The sequence below is a fragment of the Natator depressus genome, chromosome 17, assembly GCF_965152275.1.
Source record: "Natator depressus isolate rNatDep1 chromosome 17, rNatDep2.hap1, whole genome shotgun sequence".
In the NCBI taxonomy this organism is placed as follows: Eukaryota; Metazoa; Chordata; order Testudines; family Cheloniidae; genus Natator; species Natator depressus.
The window spans coordinates 15,504,705-15,526,340 of record NC_134250.1 but is presented as its reverse complement, the minus strand read 5'-3'; the positions used below and the strand labels follow the sequence as shown (position 1 = coordinate 15,526,340).

At 40.7% G+C, this 21,636-nt stretch overlaps 2 long non-coding RNA genes across 2 annotated transcripts in view; one reads left to right on the top strand and one right to left on the bottom strand.

Moving 5' to 3' along the window:
• Nucleotides 1-21,636, bottom strand: part of LOC142000427 (uncharacterized) — a 238,662-nt gene that overhangs the window by 157,321 nt on the left and 59,705 nt on the right. The window lies entirely within an intron of this gene.
• Nucleotides 1-21,636, top strand: part of LOC142000425 (uncharacterized) — a 34,096-nt gene that overhangs the window by 9,763 nt on the left and 2,697 nt on the right. Inside the window, exons 3-6 of the long non-coding RNA XR_012642243.1 lie at nucleotides 65-166; nucleotides 3,656-3,767; nucleotides 5,191-5,303; nucleotides 13,797-13,864. This is a non-coding gene — a long non-coding RNA (uncharacterized LOC142000425). The remainder of the gene's footprint in view (nucleotides 1-64; nucleotides 167-3,655; nucleotides 3,768-5,190; nucleotides 5,304-13,796; nucleotides 13,865-21,636) is intronic.

The following is a 21,636-nucleotide window of genomic DNA, read 5'->3' as shown; positions in this document are numbered from 1 at the left end:
TGCAGCTTGTTACACACAAACAAGTTAGCTCTTCATCCTTCCAACTACAGCTAACTCTTTGCAGTAATCTCCCTAGCTGCATGACCAAGTGCCAGTGGAATGCTCTGCTGGAGAACTACTGTTACCCAGATGTACAGTCAGAGTTGCCAGTGAAGTACAATAAATCGTAAGTGACCTGTATTTTATATATTCTCAGAAAGCATCCATCTTTAATCAACTTTGTTTTGATGATAATGAGGTTTACCCAGGTATCTGTTAGCTTGTTAATCCAAACTATCTGAGGATAATATTGATTTCACAACGAAAATATTATTATTAAGGTGCCACAGTCCGGTCTCTGGCAGAGCTGGGAATAAATGTAGGTTTTTGGATCCACCTCTGATAACTTAATCACAAAACAGTCCTTCCCTTACCCTTCCTTTTCTCAGCACTCCCTTCAGCAAGTGGAGAGGGAGGGTAGATTCCCTGCCAATCTTGTCCCTTTAGGTGATTCTACTGTTTTTCAATAACTGGTTCTTAGACGGGACATACACTAATCTTATAAAGGAAGGGGTAGGACCCGGTCAGTTTCATATAATATAGCAGAGTTGTAGTACAACATATCGGGGGTAGCCGTGTTAGTCTGTATCCACCAAAACAACGAGGAGTCCGGTGGCAATTTTCCCTCTCTTGGTATTGACACCTCCTCATAAATTATTGGGAGTGGACCACATCCATCCTGATTGAATTGGCCCTGTCAACACTAGTTCTCCACTTGTAAGGTAACTCCCTTCTCTTCATGTGTCAGTATATTTATGCCTGTATCTGTAATTTTCACTCCATGCATCAAAAGTGGGTTTTTTACCCATGAAAGCTTATGCTCAAATAAATCTTTTAGTCTTTAAGGTGCCACCGGACTCCTCATTGTTTTTTTTTTAGTACAACATATGTTGCAGGAATAATTCAAAATCGGCTCCTAGTGGTCAAGAGTCCTGCTCTTGAGGAACTACGTGGAGTTTGAGAGACAAAAATCATCTCAGTAGAACTTGACTGACTTAGTGGAGTTACACCAGGGATGTATCTGGCCCACAGCGGTGAATGTTGTGTGCAGTGTACGTATATCAAGAAAGCTCGTACACTTGGTGATCAAAGAGAGAGAGATTGAGGTCTCATTTAGGGACAAGTGAACTTACTTTGATAAAATTAACCCTCCAGACTCCTGGGCGCTTCATCCTAAAATCTGAGCCAAACATTGTTAGCTTCCCCTAACAAATACATTTTGCGTTCACTCTTCCATGATCTCACTTCATTCTCACATTCCAGCTGGGCCTGGCAAGTGGAAATGCTGAAACCTCAGACTTTCCCAAGAGAGAATTTCAACAGGATATTGCCACTAAGTCTCTCAGTTCCTCATCAGTACAATTGAGGTAATAGCCCTTCCATACCTCACAGAGGTGTTGTGCAGATAATTACATTAAAGGGTGTGAGGTGCTCAGATATTAGTGTGATTGCGGGGTGGAGGGGGCATATAAATACCTGAGATACACGATGGTGTCTACCATCATGGCTCTGTTGCAGTCTTTGCATAGACAAGGCTCTAGTGGCTTCTGGTATTTTTATCCATGCTGTAGGCAGGGTCGTCAAAGATACTCAAAGTAGTACAGCTGAACCAGTGGTAGGAATATTTTACTAAAATTCTCTTGCCTAAACCAGTCCTGAGAGAGGCTCTTATTGCAGTAGTGTTATCCTACAGAGAAGCAGAAATACGAGAAACCACCTGAGACAACGCCTGTCCTCAGACTCTCAGGCCAGTTGTACAGGTTTAAGAAATCTGGGTGGTTTCGATAAGATTGGGATCCTGTCTATCCTGGTGAGTGTATGTAGGCCGACCAAATATAATTTATCAAAACCCTTTAAGGTTCATACACCAATCTTAACATGCAATGAATCATTGGTCAAATCTGTTGCCTTGCACTTGGTGTGTAGTTGAGTGCATTATGCTGGACACTTCTAGAGGGAGATTTTCAAAGTCATACATGGGAATCAGGCTCCCAACTCCCACTGATGGTCAATGAAAGTTGGGTGCCTAACTCACCTTTGAAAAGCTCCCCCCTCAGCTATTTCCTTTTGCTGATTCCATTTAACTAAAGCACAGAGTCATAGATTTTTATGGTCAAGAGACTATTATGATCATCTAGTCTGACCTCTGGCATAACACAGGTCATAGAAGTTTACCAAGCAATCAAGCCCATATTTCTGGTTAAGCTATAGCATGTCTCTCTTAGAAAAACATCCAGTCTTGATTTAAAGACTTCAAGTGATGGAGAATCCACCACATCTGTAGACAAATTGTTCTAGTAGTTAGTTACCCTCACTATTAAAAAATGATGTCTTATTTCTAATTTGAACGTGTCTAGTTTCAGTTTCCAGTCAGTGGCCTTATTATGCTTTTGGCTGCTAGGCTGAAGAGCTCTCTACTATATTTCCTCTTTGTTCATACTTTAGACCCTGATCAAGTCACCTCTGAACTTTCCATTTGATAAGCTGCATACTTTGAGCTTTTTTAGTCTCTCACTGTGAGACAGGTTCTCCCAGACCTCAGATCATTCTCATAGCTCTTTTCTGAAGCTTTTCTCATTAATCAACATCATTTCTGAATGTCGATACCAGGACCGGATGCAGTGTTCCAGTTATGGACTAACTAATACCATATACAGTAACAATAATATTCTTCCTACTAGACAGTAGTTACACGCCAGGGGGAGGGGGACACAAACACAAACAAATACCTAAAAAGCTGAAGTTGGTCCAATAAAAGGTATTACCTCACCCACCTTGTCTCTCTAATATCATGGGACTGACAGCTACAACACCACGGCATACAGACTAGCGCCTTGACAGTTTTGTTTTCATTTACGGGAGAAAAAATGCCTTTTCCACTTCCCTAGAGTTTCATTTGTGAATTCTACATGATCTGACGTGAATCCAATTCTGTTCTGTTGACTTGACTCCTGGAACAAAAGGGTTTCCAGGGATAATACAAGAAAAGAGCAAATATAGTAATATTTGCCCATCATATGAAGAGTAAAAGTTTATATTGCTTCAAAGCTGTTCAAACTTTACCCTTGAAAAATGAACCCATATGTATGTTTTCACTCAGGGATGTGTAGCTAGATAAGCATTAAGCTTAGTTTCATGATTCAATAAAAGAAACAGAGAACTAAGATGGTATAGAATTATAGGACTGGAAGGGACCTCGAGAGGTCATCAAGTCCAGTCCCTTGCACTCATGGCAGGACTAGGACTAGGCCATCCCTGACAGGTGTTTGTTTCACCTGCTCTTAAAAATCTCCAGTGCTGGAGATTCCACAACCTTCCAAGGCCATTTATTCCAGTGCTGACAGTTAGGAAGTTTTTCCTAATGTCCAACCTCAACTGCCCTTGCTCCAATTTAAGCCCATTGCTTCTTGTCTTATCTTCAGAGGTTAATGAAAACAATTTTTTCTCCCTCCTCCTTGTAACACCCTTTTATGTACTTGAACACGGTGATGTCTCCTCTCAGTCTTCTCTTCCCTAGATTAAACAAACCCAGTTTTTTTTCCCAGTCTTCCCTCATGTTTTCTAGACCTTTAATTATTTTTGTTGCTCTTCTCTGGATTCTCTCCGATTTGTCCAGATCTTTCCTGAAATGTGGTGCCCAGAACTGGACACAATACTCCAGTGGAGGCCTAATCAGCGCAGAGTAGAGCGAAAGAATAACTTCTCCTGTCTTGCCTACAACACTCCTGGTAATACATCTCAGAATGATGGGTTTTTTTTTTGTTTTTGTTTGCAACCGTTTTACAGTTGACTCATATTTAGCTTACGATCCATTAATTTTACATTGGCACATGTGAATATGAACTGAAAAGAATTACCAGTGCTTCTTGTAGCTAGGATAGGCTCTTATTTGTAAATATATATAAAGGCTTCCCTGTTTTCGACACTTCAAGTCACCCTCAAGTGTCAAATGATAGCTAGAAGAAACAAAAAGGATCAGTCCAGCAATCAGTAACTATGTCTGATTATTCCCGTGCAGGTGCTGAAATGATTTCCTCTCTGATCCTCAAAGAATGTGCCTCTTGTTTCACAGGCAGCAGCTTTGCTGTGGCATTGTCTGAGTTATTTTCATAATTCATAATTATCTTAGTTCTTAAAAATTTAGACATACATTTAAAAGCATGATCCAATCTTGCTTGATTGCCACCACATTGTGTTCAAAGTAATTACCATTCATTTGGCTTTTGAGGCTGCTGAATGAATTTTCCACATGAGATTCCTTAATTTGTACATATTTTATTGCTATAAAATAGGTATTGGCAAGCTGCCTAAACTGTGGAGAAGGCCTTTAATTCCTATCCCTATGTGATAAAGCAAATTAAGTGCAAACTGGGAGACTTAAGATAGAATCCTTGCAGTGTATTTTGCTGGCACTTCTAAATTGTCCTCACACAGGTGCAAGCACCCAGGTAAGATTAAGGTAGTTAGTCCTGCATGAAAGAACTGAAATTGTTAGTTTTCATATAAAAGAGATAATGTCCCTATATAATATCAAAATTCTCTTTCTATCCTCGAGCTATTATCCCCAGGGGAAAATATACTCTGCTTGAAGAGATTATTAGTGCCTTTGTGCTGGCTTTCATGCATACTAAGGGAAAACTCCAAGTACATTAATCTTTCTCCCCTCCCCTGCCCCCCCCCCCCGCTCTGGTTATGAGCTATCTAGGCTGGCCTTTTAACCATTTTCAGAAGTGTGTTTAATCATCATTTTAGTTAAAATTGCTCTTTAATATAGTTCAGCCAGTTGGATTGGATGCATCTGTGCTGTTATAACAGCGCCATGTCACGACAGAGGCGAAGTGGGATGGAAGGAAAAGACATGGGTTCTATTCCCGGCTCTAACTCCCTCTGACACTCTGGGTTAGTCATTAATTCTATGTTTCTCTGTTTCCTCAGCTATAATTACTGCTTATTCACCTTTCTAAAGCACCCACCAGTGAAAATGCTATATAAATGTTTAGTAGTATTATGTCCATAATGTTATGAATCGAGAGCACTTTCTGAATACCACTTAAAGAATAAACTCATGTCAAACTAAAATTGAAAACCTAATTTAGTAACATCTAAGGTAAATACAGACTCTAAGGAAGAAATATTTTTGTTCTGTTTTAGGTTGATGAGCTACAATACAGTAGATGGAATTCCTTTCTACCCTATCATAACCTTTCAGTTTCCAGTGAGGCCTTAAAAGAGAGAGAGAGAAAACCATGCCTTGGATAGACATGGTAGGTGCCAAAAATATCTCAACAACCAAGTAGAAAAACAGCAATCTAGCATTTTAGATTTAAGACTGATCAGAATGCTGGTATGACGGCGTCATCAGGGCTGATGGGTTTGAACTCAGCCTGATGGGCACTTGTTGACAGTCAGTGAGTCTTTGTGAATGACCAGTGCGGAAGTCTGGAGAGTGTGAGGTTGAGCTAATTTGAAACTGCAGGATCCCTGGAAATGAATGAGATCATTAAAAATGTTCATTCCTTAAACCTTTCACTTGTCATATGATAAATCATGTATAATAGCATGGGGAACTCCCAGGTTGTCCATTCCAAGGTAGTCACAACTTGCTGTGGAAAATGCTGAGCATGATTGTTAAGGAAGTCTGGGTTCCAGGGTCAGAATAGAGAACTCAGTTCAGAAAAGCATGCAAGCAAACGCTTGCTTGCTTGCTTGCTTCCTTTGCTGAACAGGGATGGGATTACTCACATGTTTATAGCGAAGCATGTGCTTCCCATTTAAGTCAATGGAACATAAGCAGCTTCTTCATCTTTCCTGGACCAGGGCCAGAGTCATAGCTTTGAACTTTCTTTGAAACAGACTTTGCAAAAAGTAGAGCATCCTCAACTCCCACCCACTTCCAGTTGCATTAACAGGACTTCGTCTTGGGTTCTCACCCACCACTTGTATCCCAGGATATGAGTAAGGGATGCTGAAACCTTGCCCAAAACTGTAATGTTACAAGCTTTGATTTTTAATTCTGGTTAGGAACCCTAGCAGCCAGAAAAAACTTGCATCTGCCTTTGCTAACACTGAAGTTTCTTGTTTACCCCATTGTTACTAATGCCTTGGCTTTGCCATCTCTCATTTTCACTGTGCATTCAAGGTAGCACTGGGCATTTCATGTCCCCTTGGAATGGTGGTTCTCAGCCCTAAGCCAGCCTCAGCGTTCATAAAAAGGCCAGTTTCTAAAGCAGAATACCCAGGGATGGCCCATCATTGCCAGCTGCTTCTATGATGCTCCAAATAACCTTGGCTCCCTTTTTTGTGATTCTCAGAAGTGTGAAGCACCTTTGAAAGCACTTAGTGGCAATGGTGCTTTGCGCCTCAGAACAGGTTTGTTGCCTTCATTTCTGGGCTATTGGCTGTCAGACCTTCCAGAGACCCTTCCTTGCTCCTGAATACTGAGAGGATCACAAGAGAAGGTCAGCAGGCTTAGAAGGAGGCAGCACAATCTATTATTCAAGCTCATCACTTCGTTCTTAGGACTTTTTCTTCCACCTCTTCCTCAGTGAATGTTCATAGTGCTTTTGAAGACTCACATTTGGGAAGGCAAAATCCAAAGGGGTCCAGTGCCCTGCTTTTATTACCCCAATTCATAACTTCAGTTTGTGGCAGATCAGAGATTTCTGGCTGACATTTTTACCTTTCAACAAGTACAAGTTTTTCAGCAAACAATGAAGGGATGGGGGGAGAGGGGGAAGAGGCAGAGCCACCATGTTAATGTGCTTTCATTCCCCCTCGAGGGAAAGGCCTTGATAAAATGTATAATGGTTTTAAATCTTGCTAAAATATGTTTTCATGTGAAAATATATGAAGTGTAGTCTGAAAGGACAAAAGAAAATTCTCATTTGTCCTTTAGGCTAAGCTTTTTAAGTATTCATACATAAAATATGATAGAGAATAGCAGTGGCATTCCAACTAGAGAGAAAGGAAAACAAGGTTAAAAATGTCCTGTTTTATCTTGAAAGAGGCAAGTCCATTTCTAGATTCTTTGTAAAAAGGCCTTTTAAAACAACACTAAGATGGGCCAAAGTTATACAGGTAAATACAATCCCCTTTAAATTTCAAGGTGAAGCAGCTCAAGTAGCAGTGGATGTGAATTTGGAGCGAGAAGTTCTAACCCTCTGTTGTCATGAAGTTCCAAGTGGCCACAGCTTGCAGCGTAGACAGAAGTGGGAAAGTTCTTCCAAGTTTTGTATGACACTTCTGTAATGCCTTTCATCAGAGGGACTCAAAGGGTTTGCTGTCTGTTCATCCTTGTCAGCACCACCCTGTTGAGTAATAAAGTGCCCAGGCCTGTGCGTGGCTGAGCCCCCTAGAATTTCCACTGTAATTAATTGCAACTGCTTCAGATTGGACCAGTAAGGGTGAAAACATCAGAATCCACTCAAACCTGCAACCCTGCTTGGGTTTAAGGCCTTTCTTCCTATCTCTGTTCTCAGTAGGTTAGGCCAAGTCTACACGACAAACTTTTGCCAGTGTAGTAATGTCTGTTAGAGGCGTGATTTTTGTGATATTTTTATACTGGCCAAAGCACTAGTGTAGACACAATTACATTGGCATAAAAGTACTTTTTCTGGGATAGCTTATTTCACTCAGTACTTTTTTGCTGAGCTAAGCTGGGTCTACACTAGAAGGGTTTGCTGCTATAGCTAAACCTTTTAAAAGTGTAGGTAAAGCATCAGCTCTACGGTCCAGACCCCCTTTTACAACGACTTGTTGGCCATGACATGTTAATTATCTCACCTACATTGCCAGTTTAGAACCAAAATGTCAGAGTTCCATCCTCTCCAACGTCTCACCCAGTCGTGCAGTTCCATATGTCTAAGCTACTTATTGGAATTTTTATTTTGATCAGTTTTTATCCCCTTGTCACCACAATGTAATAATTCCTGCTGTGTAGCTGCTGTTTATTTTGTAGTTTTATCTTTTATTATTTGCAATCCAAACTGACCTTTTACTACCTAACCATTAGAAAAAAAAATGAATGTCCTCTCACATAGAAGGGCAGCCCTGCATAATTCCCTACCTTCTCACAGAAAGCAGTCACATAGCAAAGCTGGGGAATATTACGTTCTGGCCCTGTACGCTCTCCTGGGTAGAAAGGTCCTGAAACACAATTTATTGTAAAACACACAGTGGTTACAGAGCTAGCACAGTCAATGATATTCCTTTTATTACCACTCAGATGAGAACACAAAATGACATTGGAAAGCAGTGAACTCACCAGAAGGGCAGAGAAAGCCATTAAATTCAACACGCATCATATTTCATAATCAGAATCCCGCAGTCATAGCTGACACCACTGAATGAGTTTGTTGCAGTCATGATAATATAACACCCGCTGCATCTGCTTCCCTTGGCACTTTCCTTTGTAGACCCTTGCAACGTATGGGCTATTAATCATCGGTAGCAGGGGACATTGCAGACCAATGCACTTTGTATTGCATAAATTGAAAATGCATCAGTATTAGGGAGAAAACTGCCTTCTGTACATCTCTATTTAGCTAAGCCGTTTCCAAAATGGTTGGGATGCTGTTATGGCTAACCACTGATTGGAGTTCTTTCCACAAGCCAGCAATCAGCAGGGATGGTAATGCAATCTCCTTTACAGCATATGTGAGAATAATGCAGAGAAAGAGTTCCCCTCTTCCCTGGGAGGCCTGACACGTCTTGTGTTTGCAGTGAGAAAATGCAGTAAAATATACAGTATCATTTAACCTCAGTAAATTAATTCCATAAATGAGAAGTATGAGTAAGGCTCAGAATGGGAATATCAAAGGGTGGCGAAGGATGTTGTATAACCTGTATGTTAATGACTTGGCAATAGCAGATTGGAGAAACATAACACACATTGGGTGGGGAGGGGTTGCCTTTCTTTTAATACTGATGTTTTTTTCCCCTTGCTGTTACCATAACTAAGTTAAGGTTTGTGAAAAGTTGTACTCAAGAGAATTTGATGATTCAGTGCTCAAAATTGCTCCTTTTAAAGAGAAATTGTATGTCCTACCATCACTTGTTCAGTTTTTCATATATAACAAGCTGAGATTATTAACACAAAAGTTCTTTTTCTCTTAAAGAATTTAACAACTCGCATTTAGTATTGTAGATTTGATTTTCTTGTGCTTAATTGTAAATTACTGCATGGTTGAATTATATTTTCTCTTGAAGGGGCTCTGAGAACATTTGCAAGTTCATTGAATTCTTATTATAGCTGTCTATAGTTAGTAATAATTACTCCTAGTGTCAGATAGCTGTAATGGATCTTGGTTTCATAAGGCATGCAGTAGGTGTTGTGTTTAACACACCCAACAGTCATTTTGGGGTCTAACTTGCCATTAAAGAGATCAGTATGCAGCATTTCTAGTGTGCTTTCTGCAATACTGTACTGAGAGAGCTTGAGTTGTCAAAAAAATGTTCCATCTTGAATCAGGCCAAAAAGTCAATCTCTCAAAAGTTTTCTTGAACCAATAATTAAAAAAAAATCAAAATCAAGTCAATTAAAACATTTTGTTTCAATTTCAGCTTTTATTTCAACTAGTTAATTTATATTTTTTTAAAAATTTTACAACAAAGTAATTTTGAAACAAAAAATGAAAAAGTTGTAGTTTTGAAAATGTCAAAATGGGACATTTTGATTTTTTTCCCCCCCAAATCAGGAGCTTAAATGAAACTGACCCTTTCCCGTGAACCATTATTTTCTGCCAAAAACCCTTTGTCAGAAAATTCCTGACCAGCTCTACTACTAAGCACCTTCCATTCCCTACAATAGGAGCTCTTCATCTTTGAAAATCAGGGCCAGAGTCTGAAGTTACTTTTCAGAATTGATAGCTAACCTCATTCTGAATCAGTTTTTGATGTGGATTTGGATTTAAGCCAAGGGGAGCCAGTTCCTGACACAGGAGCTGCATTTGTTCCAAAGCTAATCCTTTGTTCCCCAAGCACAGAGTCTGAAGTTGCTGCCTCTTTGCTTATTCACCTGTTGTAGTTCTTGCATGCTCCCCTCTGGGGTTAAGACTTACTCCTTTCTATTTTGTGCTGAGTTCATTTCATACATAAGCCTTTTGTATAGTTTTGGCAAAAATGATCAGCAAGAACGAAGGAGCAGATGTTCAGCTAATGGACTGAAGATATGTTTACACTGCAATTGGGAGGTGTGATTGCAGCTCTTATAGACACCTCTGAATTAGCTTTAATCCAGCTAGCTCAGGTACCAGAGCAGTCTAGCTGCCGCAGCGCATGCATCAGCACAGGTTGCACAAGCTCGCCTGGAATGCTGGATAATTATTTGTGGGACTCACCTGTGTGCTACTGTGGCTCCAGCATTCTGGGACCCAAAACGAGCTCGGTTACGTTTACAGGAGCGGCAATCACATCCTACAACTGGAGATATTCGCTAATGCTGCGCTACAGGGGGTTACATGTATGAATTTCACGTGTATACCAGCTTGCACAGATTCACAGGAAGGATACAAGTGGTCTCCTTGGTCTTGTACTAGTTTCTAATTCATTAAAAGTAGGTGCAAACCTTATACAATGGGGATATGTGCAAACTTACAGCTAGATTCATGCCCGCTTCATGTGCCCTTTGCAAAAAATTTCTGTAGTTGGAGAACAATGGCTTTTAAAAAACATAAATCAGAAGAGCCCAACTCATAACTGGATGTGAAGATGGTTTTACATCAGCCAGCCCTTGAAATGGTTTGTATTTAAAGTTCTGTTGAAACATTTACGACTGCAAGCTAGCATAACATTTTGCCCTGATCTTACCATTACTACACTGATTTATACAGTGAACTTAGGCTTAGCATGGTGCTAAAAAGGAATGCATTTTACTATTTGCTGTTCCTTCCAGGAGCATCACTGGATAAATGGCTTTTTTGTGCTATATACGTCAGCCAGTTTGAGAGCTGTCCATGCTGTCTGGCTGGCCCATTTGTAACCACAGAACATCTGGCTGAGAATGTACTTGACTTAGGGAAGACATCCCAAATTCTTGGCTTCAGCCTCGTTGTCCTCTCATTCACCTTTAAACTAGTTTTAAAGGCAAACTATGAAATTAACACCAGGAATGGAATTTAGTTTGCCTGCTTCTCCAGGTCTGATATTTTGGTAGGTTGTTCTGTTCATCATATTGTGCTGGTGATATTTGCTGGTCAGTACTCCTGGTGAGAATGGTTCATTTCCTTTTATTCACTGGCATGGGAAGTGTGCAGATCTAAATGGAAAGCTAGGGTGCAAGAGGAGGTTTGAATTATTGACCTATTGCAGAAGCAGTAAGATTTGAACAAAACCTAGTTCTGACAGAAGCAATAGTAGCTGAAGATGACCTCCAGCTTGTGAGCATGATTGCAGCTCATGTAAACATAACCAAGCTAGTTTTTGAACTCCTGGGCAACTGTTGATTAATTAGAACAGCTGGGTAAGAGATGGATGATGAAATTCTGGTCCCCTTGAAATCAACTAGAGTTTTGCCATAGATTTCAGTGGAGGCAGGATTTCACCAGAGACTCTACCACACCTCCTGAGGTCTCTAAAGTCAGGATAGGATTTCTTTCTAAATATAGGCAATGTCAAGTTCCGAGCTCTATGCTGGAACAGCTCGGGGAGAAGTTCTATAGTCTTTGTTATGCAGGAAGTAAAAGTAGATCATAATCCTCCTTCTTGGCCTTAATCTGTGACTTCCATTTATTCCATATGTGTATTCTGAGTAAATTTGGAGAAATCACACCAGAATGAAATAAATATAAAGGAAAAGCATGTGGCTACGTAACATTACTAGATATGGCAGTAGTGATGACTTTGATGAGTAAAGGACTGCAAGATAAGGCCACAAGTATTTAAATATCCCCAATGTAGAGGTGAAACACCGTAATATTAAGGGCCAATTCATCTTCCATTGAAGTCAAAGAAAACATTCCAATTATGCCCACTGGGAGTTTATATAGGGCCCACACCAAAATAACACAATACTTTTGTGGCAGGCCCAGGAAAAAAAAAAAAAACCAAAAAAAACCAAAAGGTGACTGGACTCGGTGTCTTGTGCATTAGCCAGAAGGGTATTCTTCCTCCTGTTTGGATACTATTCAAGACACAGCTGTGTATCTGAGAGAAAATCTACCACTTCCCCATGGAACATACTCATGTAAACAATGAAACACTGACATAGGTATTTCTGCTATGTATTGCATTAAGAAGTATGCGAGGAGAGAGCAGTAGTTTTATATCCTTCTTGAAAAAAGCAATTGAATATAAAATACAATGCAAATTAAGCAATAAGAACATCTGGCTCTAAGAGAAATTCACAGGGTTCTCGATGATTGTACTAAAGCATACCTAGTGTTTATTATGTGTTTACAGAAGAATTTAATATAATAGAAAATATACCAAGTTTGGTATAAGGCATCAGTAAAAAGCAATCATTCCATTGTAATTACGACACCAAAAAACATGATGTGACAACAGAGAACGTCATTAGATTTTGAATCTTTATGATAGGTTTGGGATTATCATGACAAATGGAAGAGGAATAAATTCGTTCCCATAAGAAATGAACTGGTGAGAGAGATTTATAAGTGTCCTTTGTATCCAGACAAGACAAGTGGGACACTGTAAAATCATTCCAGAACAAATACCACACCTATTGGAGGAGAATTCTAAAAATGATATTCTTTTCTACATCATATAACACAAGTGGTGTCATCAGGCTTGATATGTACCTATTAACTTCCTCCTGAAAACAGTTTATAAAAGTTGACAGTACAACTTTTGAGCAGATGTAGGATTTTGCAATGGGGCCAGGACCAGGAAGTAAGTAAATATTATGATGCAAAAGTTATACCAGGTATCAGCAGCTTATCCAGAACAGTAAATTGCACTCTTTGCTTGGTTAAAGCCTTGCATATAATTAGAGCTGGGCAAAACATGAAAATGTTTGCAACATTTTGACAAAAAATGGTCCATTTATATTTTTATGAAAGTTTCATTTCATGTTTTGACCAGCTCTAACCTTAAGATGTTGTCTATCAGGTAAAGCAGCCAGTTGTGTTTTGGGTCATCTCTCCAATGAGCGTTACACTTGTATGGAATAAATGCCAGAATGGAAAATAATTTGAACCAGATTTTCCTCTGTTTACTCTCACTCTTATAGCATGAATGGGGTTTTCTCCCAGTTTGCTCAAGGGAAGGTTCTGGAGTCCTATCACCTACATTGTCACACAACAACAATTATCTTTCCTTCTCCCTACTTCCCCAGACACCACAGTTGATTTTTTAACTGATCTTACGTGTAGAGAGTGATCTCTTAACATATTTTCCTTTGTTTCTATATAAACCACTCGGTGTCTATTATAACTCTCCTAGCCATGCCACCTGACAAAGTCCTTCCTTTGGCCTAGCTTGAATTTCAAGTTCAGATGGAAAGTCTACCTCACCTACCCACTCAAAGTGCCTTGCGTGTGTTTAAACCACGCTTCGGCTGGTCAAACAATTTCCACGGAACGTTTTTTCAATGGAAAATTGGATTTTCAACTAAGCAAAGATTTTCACAGAAAGTGGCTGCTTTCCTCAGAAACTTGATGTTCTGTTGGAAAAGCAATTCCCCCTCCCCAATTTTAGGGTTTTTTTTGGACAATGTCTAATTTCTGTGGTGCAGGTTGGGGGGGAGAGAATAGCCTATTTACCATCTGACTCTAATCCATGTGCACCTTGTCTTAATTTAGGCCCTGATCCTGTAACAAGAACCCTGGGCAGTCCCTCCATTCTCAGTCTACGATTGGTGCCTAGGAGGGTAAGCATTTTGGGGCAGGGACTCTCTCTTGCTTGCTATCCCTTTGTATGATGATACCCTAGCACTTTGGGGGCTCTGGTTGCTACTGCAATAATTAACAGCCACATGTTAAAACACTTCAAGTACTCACCGCCTCCTCTGGGACGAAGTGACCATCAACCACACAAATCTTCTATCCTTCCGCTCCTCAAAAGGTTGGAGGCCCCATTGTGCTAAGTACCAGCACAATATAAATATTAAATTATTGTTTTTATAATACCCATGTGGAGGGGTCTCCATTTTGGTCAGCAAGGTTCTAGCTTTACTCTAAGTAATTCTGCTAGTTAGTATCTGGTTCTTACGAAATTATTTTAGAAACCCTAATAGATTTAAAAATTATATACGTTGAATTTTTATCTTTGACGACAGATTTTTTTTGTTTGCATATCTTAAATTAGTTATTGATTTAAACAAGATTGTCTACATATTAAGAGGCTATTAAATAATGTAGAAACTATAGTAGACAAAATATGACTTCTCACAAAAATTCTTGATTACATCTTGTTTCTTTGATAACAGATATAATGGTTCTGTGTTCTGAGGCTTTAATTTTAATCACAAAGTGCATTGTTCTTGATCAAACTAGTGTTGCAGACACAGAGTAAAGTTCTTAAAAAGTCTTGTCAAATGTTGAGTTGGCAGTCTTTCAAAATTATCTGCTATATTTTAAAGCACCTTTACACTTGTGTGCTATTTTCCAAGCCTTCAGCATATAGCTAATGCCCCAAGAGCATAAAATAATTCTCCCTAACAGGACATACTGTTGGAAAGTGAGAAGTTGCTAACAATTAACATTGGCTTACCAAAATGATGGTTCATCCATTTCTTGATGTGAGAAGTTAACCCATCTCCACAGACTCACTGACTCTCTTGTTTCAAATTCCACCTTACTGTTCTGCCCTACCCTCCTTCCAGACCCCATCTCCATGCTGTTCTCTAACATCAGATGTCTTTTCATCTTGTCTGTCTCTCCACACTAGGCTACAGAGCACCTCGTCTCATGCAATCCTTGTCATCTGTGTAACTGGCTCTCTGTCTTCAGATTGCCTTTCATGACATATAACTCACTTCTCACTAGTTAGCAATCCAACCCTCCTCTTCGGGCTGCACAGTTTTTCCCTGCTGTCCATAAAACTGAGCTTTTGTACCCTACTTCACATCTCTCTCTGTGTATACCTATACCTATAAATATAGATATAGAGGAAGTATGTTTTACACAGGCTATATGCATGATTTTTTAACTACTGTAGTCTATTACCCTTTATTGGCACACACAGGGCCTGATTCTCCACTGCCTTGCACTAGGTATCACCGTTTATACCTGTGGAAAGCGGTGATCAAATGATAACATATCAGAATGCACCAATGTAGGTGGCTACCCAAGAGTGCAACATTGTATAGAAAGAGTAGAAACAGATTGAGATTCAGATCCAATTCCCTTCTTAACTCAAAGGGTCAGATCCTCAGCTGATATAAATCAACACAGCTCCATTGATTTCCATGAAGATACGTTGATTATACCAGCTGAGGGTCTGTCTAAAAGTTTCAGCCATAGCATTAATGGAACAGTCACAATTTATGCGTTGTGAAGGCCTGTGTCCTAGGAGAACGTAAAATCAGGTATACAATAGGGGGGAACCAGATGGCACTTGTGTGGGGTTGGAGGGAATTTGCAGAGGAAAGGAAGACAATAGGAAAACCAGAAAGTATTGTTCTATTTCTTTATATTAAAAAAAGTAGAGTTCACTAATCATGGTGAAAGGTGACCAATGTTTAGAAAGAGATACTGGGCACTAGAATCGCTGCGTAAGTGTTTTCACGTTTCCTTTCAACAAATCCAAATGAGTTTTTTTAGGGGTGTGTGGTTGGAAGCCAAAAAATACACATGCCATTGTGATAGGATACACCCTTACACCATCTTATGTGGAAAAGTAAGCTGCCAAAAATCCAGTTCTGAATACAATTACATTTTAAAAATAGCATTTAACAAGAGTTAATAGGAAATGCTGCTGAAAGACAGATGGACCATTCTCATCGTTAAACCCGCCTCTTTTATGAGCTTAATTACTTGTCATCTCTGTCAGCATTGGCAATGGCTCACCCACCCACAGCATGCTTTGGAATCAGACTTTCACAGTGTCATCAGACTTTTCAATGAGCAGACATAGTTACTACAGTAGAATCAGGTTTTACATTTATTTGGTCCTTGGGGGACATTAGAATTAAGACTAGAAATAAACGAGGCCTTACTGATTTCATATACAGTATCTCAGTTGGGTTAACCAGTTAGTGTGATTCATAGATCTGCTTTTCCACATACCCTCCATAAAAGGAAACCCAACCAAGAGTGTAAGTTACAGTGTATTTATTGCTTTGATTCTTGTGAATTATCTAGGGGTTTTTTTTTTTTATACATGCAAGAACAGAGCAGGAGAAATTACTATAAAATACCTCAATTATAATTAAAGTTGGACAGATCTCTAGGGTTAATCTGTCTAACCTATTGTGTGATTGGCACCATAAAGTGTGTCTGTGTACTATACATTATTTGTTTGTTACAGTAATGCCTGGAAGCCTTCAGGGAGGCCAGGGCCGCATTGTGCTGGGCACGGTACAGACACACTGTAAACATCAGGGAATGTCTCTTACTATCTTAATGGACAAGGGTGGGAGAAAGGAAGTATCACTCTTTTTAAAGTACTGATGAAAAAGTGACTTCTTCAAGGTCACACAGGAAGCTTGTGGCGGAGCCAGGATTTCAAGTCAGACCCCCTGAGTCCCAGTCCAGTGCCTAACCAACCAACCAACCGACCCAGATCTGACCAGCAAAAGCTAAGATGTCTTTCACTCAGATGATAAAAACTCAGCACTCCCAAGGCAAACTACTGCACCAAAGAAAGGGATCCATTCCTGAGGATTTGTTGGTGGTCTGTGATTGATTGAGTGAGTGTGTGGAGAGTAAGCACAGAGAGCAAGAAATTTAATTCACCTGCTACCCCGTGAGTTCCATTAACTTTGTTCTTCTTGCTCTTACACTGCTACCCATTTGCAATCTGGAAATATTATGATAGTTTGTGTTGAGAATCCAATTCATTTTCACTTGTGACCTAGACTAAAATTCTGAACATCCCCACCTCAGCTAAGTTGAAAGTAAACTGTTAGTAAAATTAAATCAAGGGCTAGGTTCCATTGAAGCTGACTGACTACATACCAACCAGTGAGAGTTACCTGGACATTTAGGTCCGTGTGTTTAGGACTAAGCAGGTCTATTCATCTCCCTGGAGCAAATGGCTAGGGAATGGAAAGAGCTGTAGCTTCACTCGGTATTCTCTGGCTAGATGGGTTGACAGTATTGATGAACTGGTGGCCTATAGCAGCTAGGGTGACCAGACAGCAAGTGTGACAAATCGGGATGGGGATGGGAGGAAATAGGCACCTATATAAGACAAAGCCCCGAATAGCGGGACTGTCCCTGTAAAAAGCGGACCATCTGGTCACCCTCGTAGCCGCAGTCAGTTAATAGACAGGTTTCAGAGTAACAGCCGTGTTAGTCTCTGTATTCGCAAAAAGAAAAGGAGTACTTGTGGCACCTTAGAGACTAACCAATTTATTTGAGCATAAGCTTTCGTGAGCTACAGCTCACTTCATCGGATGCAGTGAGCTGTAGCTCACGAAAGCTTGTGCTCAAACAGGAGAGAAGCATCCCTCAGTGCTCCGGGTAACATAGGAATAGTAGTGTGGTATTTCATGGGCCAAGGATGATCAACATGAGTCATGCAGCAAAACCATCACTACAAATCTACGGTCTGTTCTGTCCTCAGAATCATCCCCTCCAGCTATACAGGTCCTTTTTATCTATCTAACACAGCCTCCTGGCTTCCAGGAATACTTTCTTCATAACCCCAATTATAGTTGAGCATTTATTTGGGTCTCTCATTGGCCTCAGTAAATTGAGCTGGAGGGCCAGGGAGATTTATCTGGGGATAGCCTGGTGTTTTAACTACAGGCCAGGCACTATTTTAGCACTGTACTTAGTTTCATTTTATTTGTTGAATGGTGCAGACAAGTTAGTTATTTTGTTTCCTGTGATGAACCCATCGCTGAAATGTTAACTCTGCAGTGGATTCACAAACAGTGGGTCAGAAATCTCCACTGAAGTCAATGACAAATACAGTGGCGTCTCACCAAGGGATTAGAATTGCTTCTCAATAGAAGAACTAGACTTTTTTAATTAGTTCTTTTTTATTACTAGAAACATATAATTAGGCAAAGTGGTCCCTTAAGAGTTCCTTTTTTTCCAATTCAATACATGGAATGTAGATGCAGTTGGGGGGGGGGGGACATCAAAACCCCTTAATTTTTATTTTAAAGCTTTTTTCCAAAATGGACATTTTTTAAAAAAAATTGACCAACTCTATAGCTTGTCAAAAAATGGAAAACCCTTTGAATGACTTTTCCACCACCTCAGAATGAGTTTGTTTTGTTTTAAATATTTTTGACCAGTTCTAATTGAAGGGTTAATCATCATAGAGCTCCCTTTAGCTAGAAAGAGAGCTCAGTTGGGATGAGGACTGGGACTAGCTAGGCAAGGAGCCTCAGGAAATGATGGAATTTTAAGAGAGCTAAAAATACCCTTTATAAAGAATACGAGAATGCAATAATAGGGTTCAAGTCTGGCAACTTAGGGAACTCAGGACCTAGACTCTGAGTCCCCACTATAGCCCGCCTCAAATGGGCTCAAGTTTGGATGAATTTCTCCAGGATGTGCTCTAGGGCCAACAGGAATTAATGCCGATAAGTCCATGCTATACAGGAGCTCTGACTAGATGACCATAATGGTCCCTTCTGGCATTTAATATTTTTATTGAAAAGATTTCTGCAGCTGCTTTTAATTCATCACTTCAGTTTTCCACAGCAGCCAACTGTAATGCCAGAAACAGCAGACCTACATCTTTTCTAAGCTGCAAGGGAAGATGCAAGCCAACTAGGGGGGGCGCTTTTCTTGACCTGCTGCTCACAAACCGGGTAGAATTAGTGGGGGAAGCAAAAGTGGATGGGAATCTGGGAGGCAGTGACCATGAGTTGGTTGAGTTCAGGATCCTGACGCAGGGAAGAAAGGTAAGCAGCAGGATACGGACCCTGGACTTCAGGAAAGCAGACTTCGACTCCCTCAGGGAACAGATGGCCAGGATCCCCTGGGGGACTAACATGAAGGGGAAGGGAGTCCAGGAGAGCTGGCTGTATTTCAAGGAATCCCTGTTGAGGTTACAGGGACAAACCATCCGATGAGTCGAAAGAATAGTAAACATGGCAAGCGACCAGCTTGGCTTAATGGTGAAATCCTAGCGGATCTTAAACATAAAAAAGAAGCTTACAAGAAGTGGAAGGTTGGACATATGACCAGGGAAGAGTATAAAAATATTGCTCGGGCATGTAGGAAAGATATAAGGAGGGCCAAATCGCACCTGGAGCTGCAGCTAGCAAGAGATGTCAAGAGTAACAAGAAGGGTTTCTTCAGGTATGTTGGCAACAAGAAGAAAGCCAAGGAAAGTGTGGGCCCCTTACTGAATGAGGGAGGCAACCTAGTGACAGAGGATGTGGAAAAAGCTAATGTACTCAATGCTTTTTTTGCCTCTGTCTTCACTAACAAGGTCAGCTCCCAGACTGCTGCGCTGGGCATCACAGAATGGGGAAGAGATGGCCAGCCCTCTGTGGAGATAGAGGTGGTTAGGGACTATTTAGAAAAGCTGGACGTGCACAAGTCCATGGGGCCGGACGAGTTACATCCGAGAGTGCTGAAGGAATTGGCGGCTGTGATTGCAGAGCCCTTGGCCATTATCTTTGAAAACTCGTGGCGAACGGGGGAAGTCCCGGATGACTGGAAAAAGGCTAATGTAGTGCCAATCTTTAAAAAAGGGAAGAAGGAGGATCCTGGGAACTACAGGCCAGTCAGCCTCACCTCAGTCCCTGGAAAAATCATGGAGCAGGTCCTCAAAGAATCAATCCTGAAGCACTTACATGAGAGGAAAGTGATCAGGAACAGTCAGCATGGATTCACCAAGGGAAGGTCATGCCTGACTAATCTAATCGCCTTTTATGATGAGATTACTGGTTCTGTGGATGAAGGGAAAGCAGTGGATGTATTGTTTCTTGACTTTAGCAAAGCTTTTGACACGGTCTCCCACAGTATTCTTGTCAGCAAGTTAAGGAAGTATGGGCTAGATGAATGCACTATAAGGTGGGTAGAAAGCTGGCTAGATTGTCGGGCTCAACGGGTAGTGATAAATGGCTCCATGTCTAGTTGGCAGCCGGTGTCAAGTGGAGTGCCCCAGGGGTCGGTCCTGGGGCCGGTTTTGTTCAATATCTTCATAAATGATCTGGAGGATGGTGTGGATTGCACTCTCAGCAAATTTGCAGATGATACTAAACTGGGAGGAGTGGTAGATACGCTGGAGGGGAGGGATAGGATACAGAAGGACCTAGACAAATTGGAGGATTGGGCCAAAAGAAATCTGATGAGGTTCAATAAGGATAAGTGCAGGGTCCTGCACTTAGGATGGAAGAATCCAATGCACCGCTACAGACTAGGGACCGAATGGCTAGGCAGCAGTTCTGCGGAAAAGGACCTAGGGGTGACAGTGGACGAGAAGCTGGATATGAGTCAACAGTGTGCCCTTGTTGCCAAGAAGGCCAATGGCATTTTGGGATGTATAAGTAGGGGCATAGCGAGCAGATCGAGGGATGTGATCGTTCCCCTCTATTCGACACTGGTGAGGCCTCATCTAGAGTACTGTGTCCAGTTTTGGGCCCCACACTACAAGAAGGATGTGGATAAATTGGAGAGAGTCCAGCGAAGGGCAACAAAAATGATTAGGGGTCTAGAGCACATGACTTATGAAGAGAGGCTGAGGGAGCTGGGATTGTTTAGTCTGCAGAAGAGAAGAATGAGGGGGGATTTGATAGCTGCTTTCAACTACCTGAAAGGGGGTTCCAAAGAGGATGGTTGATTTAATTTTACTAACAGTTTACTTTCAACTTAGCTGAGGTGGGGATGTTCAGAATTTTAGTCTAGGTCACAAGTGAAAATGAATTGGCTTTTTAGTGAACCATATGGAATGTGTATCAAAGATTATAATGCAGTAAGGGTGTAATTCTGTCCTAAATACTGTCTATAGATTCAGGGAGATGCAATCTTATTACAGGGGTTTTAAATGATGGATTAAAGTCCTCCATCTTTTATGCAATTATTCTGAGATCAACAGTGCAAGTCTGGATAATTGTATAAATCTATTCCACCCTGTACATAAACTTGACATTTTAATGCTTTTAAATTTTGTTTTCATGCAGTTAACTAATGCTTTATTTATAATGGTCTCCTAATGGTCCAAATTGAGGCATAGCCATTTAAGAAGTAGCTATCCAGATTGTGAGTGGAACTAGTCTAAAATGAACTTTGCAGCAAAGCCAGTCTGTTGCAGCGACCACTGCATCAGGCATAATGAAAAGGGAATTTGGATTTTTGAATGTTCTGAGCTCCTGATACATTTTCCTTAAAGATACATGGTAGTAGGAAATCATACAACGCCAAATATTGTTCACACTCAACCTTTTAATGGGGTCAGGATCAATGCTCCCTCTAATTTTTGACAGGCCATGTGCGCAAAAAAATTTCTTCTGTGCAAATTGTTGTGTGCACGGTGTTTTGGATCTGTGTGCACGCGCACAGCTTAGAG